The sequence below is a fragment of the Polypterus senegalus genome, chromosome 10 (assembly GCF_016835505.1).
Source record: "Polypterus senegalus isolate Bchr_013 chromosome 10, ASM1683550v1, whole genome shotgun sequence".
Lineage (NCBI taxonomy): Eukaryota > Metazoa > Chordata > Cladistia > Polypteriformes > Polypteridae > Polypterus > Polypterus senegalus.
Window position 1 is genome coordinate 172,569,694 of NC_053163.1, and position 6,000 is coordinate 172,575,693.

Below are 6,000 nucleotides of genomic sequence, written 5' to 3' on the forward strand. Positions count from 1 at the left end.
GTATTTGCGATATCTCAAAATGCACAGGAACGTATTTCAAGATATCTTGAATTGCATTAAAGATATCTTAAAATGCATTTCAGATATTTCAAAATGTACAGCATATCATTTCAAGATATCTTGAAATCTATTTAAGATATCATAAAATGCTTTTTAGATATCGTAAAATAGATGCATTTTTAGATATCTGTAAGTCAATTTGAGATATCTAAAATGCATTTCCAGATATCTTAAAATCCATTTTGAGATATCTCTAAATGTTAATTCGGCTTGCCATAGTTGGGACCTTGCCTTTCACTCTTGGCTGTTTGGATAGCCACTGTCGCCATAGCCCTCCATTTACATCAGGAACAAATGCTTTAAGCAGTCATTTCGCGAAACACAGAGATTAATGCAATCTTTACGTACTGTTGTATGAAAAGTGGCAACTGAAAAATCGGTGATCAACTGATTACAATTACATAAATGGTCAGTTTGTGATTTGTAAATAGATAATCGCTGCGAAGTTTATGAATGGGATACCAGAAGCACATTAGAATCCATAAAATAGCGCCCCCAAAGTGGAAGTGGTGGAAAATATATTGCATCGGTAGTGGTTTAGGGCTTTCGTCTCGCATTGGTGGTTCAGTGGTAGAATTCTCGCCTGCCACGCGGGAGGCCCGGGTTCGATTCCCGGCCAATGCAGCCCACATTTTAAAACTGACGCCCACGATCTTCCCCTATATGTCCGGACCTCGCCTTTTGCTTACCATATTGAGTTCCACCCTTGATTGAAGAACAAATATTACAGCCGTCCAATCTGAAAAGCATACATACCTGTAGTGTCTTGCAACAGCGGCAGCTGTAACAGGGTAAAATTGAGGCATTCACTGTGTGTGTGTATATGTATGTGTATATATGTATATGTGTGTGTGTGTGTATATGTGTATATATATATATATATATATATATATATATATATATATATATATAAAATGTATGTATGTGTGTGTGTGTTTTCCCAAAGGGTGGGTAGGAACTTTTATTGGGAGAGCGAGTGTTTCAGGCTACTGCTTCGGGCAGGCACTGCAGATCTGTTAACGACAGGCAGGAATTTGGCTTGCTGGAGGGATATGAGAAATAGGAGCACTCACTCCAGAACGCGCGCTGGAGCCTCCGTTACATTTTATTTCTTTTTAGTCTCCAAAATGCCAAGAGAAAAAAAAAAACGAATTTCGATGCAACTTTTTTTTTTCGGTTATTTGACGGCAAAAAGGTTAGAGCAGCGTGCCAGAAGGTTGCACGGCTGAAATAATCACAGCAAAGTCAATTTCTAATCAACACACAGTATAACTTAAACCAGCGACAACATACCTGCAACACCTCAATGCTACTGGAGCTGCTAAGTCAGAAATTTCCTTTCCCTTTAGTCATTCTGTTGTATATATACACTGTAGTTCTTTCTTGTGCTAATGTAAAAAGCCAAATTTCCTCTTGGGGAAGTCTATCTATCTATCATGTAGTGCCTTTAATTTCTATCTATCCATATTTAGATATCTAGCTCTATGTAGATAGATGTGAAAGGAGCTATATGCATAGAGAGAGATCGATCTAACAGTATTATCTGTGTGTTTCTGGATTCACTTTGAACATGAATTACAGCGTTCTATATTTTAAAAGTGTCGATTTACACAAAGAAACGAAAATCTCTCCAGCCTGTTTATGGACTGAAACGCTGCAGGCAGGCAGAGCAGTGAAAACCACAGAACTGCGCCCCCCGAAACGGAAGTGGCAAAAAATTGATTGCATCGGTACTGGTTTAGCACTACCGTAGAGAATGAATGAGAAACGGTTTAGATAGTTTTACCTAAAGAGTCCGCAACGGCCGGGCGTGATATTCGAGTTCGATTCCCGGCCAGTGCAGCAGACATATTAAAATTTCGATTTATGAGCGTCTCTAACGTGTACGGACCCCGCCCCGCCTCGCACTCAGTGCTGTTTGGATAGCCACTGCCGCCGTAGCCCGCTATTGCATTAGCCACATGTAGTGTTAAAAGTCAACCGTGAAGCACCGACATTAATGGCTAGTAGTACCATGGAGCTACTTAAAAATAAGTGGGCAGCAGATTACACATTCATGGATCAGAATCCAACGCAGGTAATTACAATCGTGATATTCATGCGGCTATTAAAATATAACTGCGGCCACTGCGTTACAAACTGTATTGAGATAGCGCCCCAGTACAGCTTGTGGTCAAAAAGTATATTGCATCGGTAGTGGTTTAGGGTTTTCGTCTCGCATTGGTGGTTCAGTGGTAGAATTCTCGCCTGCCACGCGGGAGGCCCGGGTTCGATTCCCGGCCAATGCAGCCCACGTTTTAAAACCGACGTCCATGATCGTCCCATACATCTCCGGACCACGCCTTGCACTGCAAATGCGGATTGGATATTCTGCGGCCGTAGTCCACATTTGAAGGAAGAACAAATACTACAGCCGTCCAGTCCACAAAAGCACACATACCAATTGTATCTCGCAACTGCTGCAGCGGTAATAGGGTTAAATCGATGCATTCTTATGTGTATTTTATTTACATTTCCCCAAAATTGTTGTGCCCCATTTTGTTCAATGCTTATTTAACATGGGTAGGAACTTTGATTGGGAGAGCAAGTGTTTCAGGCTCCTGCTCAAGACACAATTATGTGGACTCCTCCCGTCCTCGGTAGGCAGGAATTTGGCTTGCAAGTAAAGAAAAGAGTAGCGTGCCGGAAGGTTGCACCGCTTCAATAATAGCTGCAAAGTCAACTTTTAATGAGCATGGAGTATGACTTAAACCAGCGACAATACACCTGCATAACACCTCAATGCTACTGAAGCTGATAAGTCAGAAATTTCTTTTCCCTTTAGTCATTATGGTGTATATATACTGTGGTTCGTTATTATACTAATGTAAAAAGCCAAATTCTCTCTGGGGGAATTCTATCTATCTATTATATAGTGCCTTTAATTTAAATCTATCTTGATTTAGATATCTAGCTCTATCAGTTAGATAGATATGAAAGGGACTATAGGAGAGAGGAGTCGGTGTAACAGTATTATCTGTATGTTTCAGGATTGAGTTTAAACATGAACTACAGCGTTCTATATTTTAAACATGTACCAAGTTACACAAAGAAACGAAAACCTCTCAAGCCTGTTTATGGACTGAGACGCTGCAGGCAGGCAGAGCAGTGAAAACCACAGAACTGCGCCCCCCTGAAACGGAAGTGGCAAAAATAGATTGCATCGGTACTGGTTTAGCACTACCATAGAGAATGAATGAGAAACGGTTTAGAGAGTTTTAGCTAAAGAGTCCGCAACCGCCGGGCGTGATATTCGAGTTCGATTCCCGGCCAATGCAGCCGACACATTAAAATTTCGATCTATGAGCGTCTCTAACGTGTACGGACCCCGCCCCGCCTCTCACTCAGTGCTGTTTGGATAGCTACTGCCGACGTAGCCCGCTATTTCATTAGCCGCATGTGCTGTTAGAAGTAAACCGTGAAACACCAACATCAATAGCTAGTAGTACCATGGTGCTATTGAAAAATAAGTGGGCAACAGATTACGCATTCATGGATCAGAATCCAACGCAGGTAATTACAATCGTAATATTCATTCGGCTATCAAAATATAACTGCGGCTACTGCGTTACAAACTGCATTGAGAATAGCGCCCCAATACAGCCTGTGGTCAAAAAGTATATTGCATCGGTAGTGGTTTAGGGTTTTCGTCTCGCATTGGTTCAGTGGTAGAATTCTCGCCTGCCACGCGGGAGGCCCGGGTTCGATTCCCGGCCAATGCAGCCCATATTTTAAAACTGACGTCCACGATCTTCCCCTATATGTCCGGACCTCGCCTTTTGCACAGCATAAACGGACTGGATACTCTGCAGCCGTAGTCCACCCTTGATTGAAGAACAAATATTACAGCTGTCCAGTCTGCAAAGCATACATACCTGTAGTGTCTTGCAACTGCAGCAGCTGTAACAGGGTTCAATTGATGCATTTATTTATATATATCGTTTCCCCAAAGCTGTTGTGCCCGATTTTGTTCAATGTTTATTTAACATGGGTAGGAATTTTTATTGGGAGAGCGAGTGTTTCAGGCTCCTGCTCAGGATGCAATTATGTGGACTCCCCACCTCCTCAGTAGGTAGGAATTTGGCTAGAGAAAAATTAGAAATGGGAGCAATCACTCCAGAACGAACGCAGGAGCCTCCATTAGATTTTATTTATTTTTACTCTCCAAAATGCCAAGGGAAAAGAAACGAAGTTCGAGGCAGCTGTTTTTTTTTCTTGGTTACGTTACGCCAAAAAGATTAGAGCAGTGTGCCGGAAGGTTGCACGGCTGCAATAATCACCGCAGAGTCAACTTCTAATCAGCATACAGTATAACTTAAACCAGCGGCAACATACCTGCATAACACCTCAATGCTACTGGAGATGCTGTCAGAAATTTCCTTTCCCTTTAGTCATTATATTGTGTATATATATACTGTAGTTCTTTATTATGCTAATGTAAAAAGCCAAATTTCCTCTTGATGAAGTCTATCTATCTATCATATAGTGCCTTTAATTTCTATCTGTCCAGATTTAGGTATCTAGCTCTATGTAGATAGATGTGAAAGGAGCTATATGCAAAGAGAGAGATCGATCTAACCGTATTATCTGTGTGTTTTTGGATTCACTTTGAACATGAATTACAGCGTTCTGTATTTTAAAAGTGTTGATTTACACAAAGAAACGAAAATCTCTCCAGCCTGTATATGGACTGAGACACTGCAGGCAGACAGAGCAGCGAAAACCACAGAACTGCGCCCCCCGAAACGGAAGTGGCAAAAAATAGATTGCCTCGGTACTGGTTTAGCACTACCGTAGAGAATGAATGAGAAATGCTTTAGAAAGTTTTTAGCTAAGCATCCGCAACGGCCGGGCGTGATATCAGAGTTTGATTCCCGGCCAGTGTAGCGACATATTAAAATTTCGATCTATGAACGTCTCTAACGTGTATGGACCCCACCCCGCCTCGCACTCAGTGCTGCCGTCGTAGCCCGGTATTGCATTAGCCACATGTGGTGTAAAAAGTTAACCGTGAAGCACCAACATCAATGGCTAGTAGTACCATGGAGCTACTTAAAAATAAGTGGGCAGCAGATCAGAATCCAACGCAGGTAAAATCGTGATATTCATTCAGCTATCAAAATATAACTGCGGCCACTGCGTTACAAACTGTATTGAGAATAGCGCCCCAATACAGCCTGTGGTCAAAAAGTATATTGCATCGGTAGTGGTTTAGGGTTTTTGTCTCGCATTGGTGGTTCAGTGGTAGAATTCTCGCCTGCCACGCGGGAGGCCCGGGGTTCGATTCCCGGCCAATGCAGTTCATATTTTAAAACTGACGTCTACGGCCGTTCTTTACACCGCCAGACCTCGCCTTGCACTCCAAATGTGAATTGGACACACTCTGCTGCCTTAGCCCACAAGTATCATCGTGTAAACATTTAATCTGCAAAACGCAGATGTGAATGATGTCTAATATTAATGCACGTTCAATGGCAACTGAAATGTAGCCGACATTTGGTGATTTTGTCGTAATGACGATGCGTATTCTCCTGTCAATATATTTAAAAATTGAGACAAATAAAGCAGAGAAGTATTATTTGTGCAGTAAGTGCTTCATTGGCAATTGATTTGTAACAAAATTCTGCAGCAATTACGGCCCACAAGAAACAACGTTGTCCAACACTGGTTTCCAGCATTTGTTCTTCATCCACGTGAGGGCTAAGAATTCGGGGGCTACGCAGTCGGCAAGGCGGCGGCGTCCTTGCGTGTAGGGGAAGGCCATGGATGTCAGTTTTAAAATGTGGTTTGCGCTGGCTGGGTATGAACCAATACCTCCCCGTGCAGATTCTTCAGCGTAGAGCTAAACCGCTGCTGATGGGATCTCTTTTCCGACTGTTCCGTTTTGGGGACGCTGTTGTG

At 42.4% G+C, this 6,000-nt stretch overlaps 4 non-coding genes across 4 annotated transcripts; all 4 read left to right on the plus strand.

Annotated features, from left to right (window-relative positions):
- Positions 1-613: 613 nt before the first annotated feature.
- On the plus strand, positions 614-684 carry trnag-gcc. Its single transcript has one exon. It is a non-coding gene; the product is annotated as a tRNA-Gly (tRNA).
- Positions 685-2,277: 1,593 nt separating this feature from the next.
- Positions 2,278-2,348, plus strand: trnag-gcc. The gene has a single exon. It is a non-coding gene; the product is annotated as a tRNA-Gly (tRNA).
- Positions 2,349-3,753: 1,405 nt separating this feature from the next.
- Positions 3,754-3,821, plus strand: trnag-gcc. Its single transcript has one exon. It is a non-coding gene; the product is annotated as a tRNA-Gly (tRNA).
- A 1,505-nt stretch (positions 3,822-5,326) lies between these two features.
- On the plus strand, positions 5,327-5,398 carry trnag-gcc. Its single transcript has one exon. It is a non-coding gene; the product is annotated as a tRNA-Gly (tRNA).
- Positions 5,399-6,000: the final 602 nt, after the last annotated feature.